Source organism: Dendropsophus ebraccatus, chromosome 8, assembly GCF_027789765.1.
Source record: "Dendropsophus ebraccatus isolate aDenEbr1 chromosome 8, aDenEbr1.pat, whole genome shotgun sequence".
Lineage (NCBI taxonomy): Eukaryota > Metazoa > Chordata > Amphibia > Anura > Hylidae > Dendropsophus > Dendropsophus ebraccatus.
This window is the reverse complement of record NC_091461.1, coordinates 111,890,865-111,892,649: the sequence shown is the minus strand read 5'-3', so window position 1 is coordinate 111,892,649 and position 1,785 is coordinate 111,890,865.

The window sequence follows — 1,785 nt, the reverse complement described above, 5'->3', positions numbered from 1 at the left end:
ACCCCTCCATGGCGCCCCCTGCAGGGCCCCCCCGTCCGCCGCTGCCCCCGTCCGCTGCTGCTGCGGCGCTTCAGCGCTGCAGCAGCAGCGACACTGACAGAGAGAGACCCATTGGCTCCCTCCCTGTCAGTCACTCACTCTTGTGGCCGCACTTCCTGCGGTCACAAGAGGCCGCGCTCTCCCTCTAGCGCCCGACGTCACTGGAGCGTCGGCGCGAGGGTAAGGGGAGTGCAGCCTCTTGTGACCGGAGGAAGTGCGGCCACAAGAGGGAAGAGAAGAGGAACGCGTGGACCCAGGTGAGTAACAGTGTTTGTTTTTTTCAATGTTATATGGGAGGGGGAGCTATATACTATTGGGGAGCACAGGGGGCTATATACTATGGGGGAGAACAGGGGGCTATATACTATGGGGGAGAACGGGGGCTATATACTATGGGGGAGAACGGGGGCTATATACTATTGGGGAGCACAGGGGAGCTATATACTATGGGGGAGAACAGGGGGCTATATACTATGGGGGAGAACGGGGGCTATATACTATGGGGGAGAACGGGGGCTATATACTATTGGGGAGCACAGGGGGGCTATATACTATGGGGGAGAACGGGGGCTATATACTATTGGGGAGCACAGGGGGCTATATACTATGGGGGAGCACAGGGGAGCTATATACTATGGGGGAGCACAGGGGAGCTATATACTATGGGGAGCACAGGGGGCTATATACTATGGGGGAGAACAGGGGGCTATATACTATGGGGGAGAACGGGGGCTATATACTATTGGGGAGCACAGGGGGGCTATATACTATGGGGGAGAACGGGGGCTATATACTATTGGGGAGCACAGGGGGGCTATATACTATGGGGGAGAACGGGGGCTATATACTATTGGGGAGCACAGGGGGCTATATACTATGGGGGAGAACGGGGGCTATATACTATTGTGGAGCACAGGGGGCTATATACTATGGTGGAGCACAGGGGGCTATATACTATGGGGGAGCACAGGGGGCTATATACTATGGGGGAGCACAGGGGAGCTATATACTATGGGGGAGCACAGGGGAGCTATATACTATTGGGGAGCACAGGGGAGCTATATACTATGGGGAGCACAGGGGGCTATATACTACTGGGGAGCACAGGGGGCTATATACTATGGGGGAGCACAGGGGGCTATATACTATGGGGGAGCACAGGGGGTTATATACTATTGGGGAGCACAGGTTAGCTATATACTATTGGGGAGCACAGGGGCTATATACTATTGGGGAGCACAGGGGAGCTATATACTATTGGGGAGCACAGGGGTCTATATACTATGGGGGAGAGCACAGGGGGCTATATATTATGGAGAGCACAGGGGGGCTATATACTATTGAGGGGGAGCACAGGGGGGCTATATACTATTGGGGGAGAGCACAGGGGGGCTATATACTATTGTGGGAGAGCACAGGGGGGCTATATACTATTGGGGGAGAGCACAGGGGGCTATATACTATTGTGGGAGAGCACAGGGGGGCTATATACTATTGTGGGAGAGCACAGGGGGGCTATATACTATTGTGGGAGAGCATAGGGGGGCTATATACTATTGGGGGAGAGCACAGGGGGGCTATATACTATTGTGGGTAAGCACAGGGGGCTATATACTACTGGGGAGAGTGCACAGGGGGGCTATATACTAATGGGGGAGCGCACAGGAGGGCTGTATATAACTGGAGGAGCACATGAGGGTCTATATACTACAGGGACACCTTAAAACTATGGAGGCACAGAGGGGT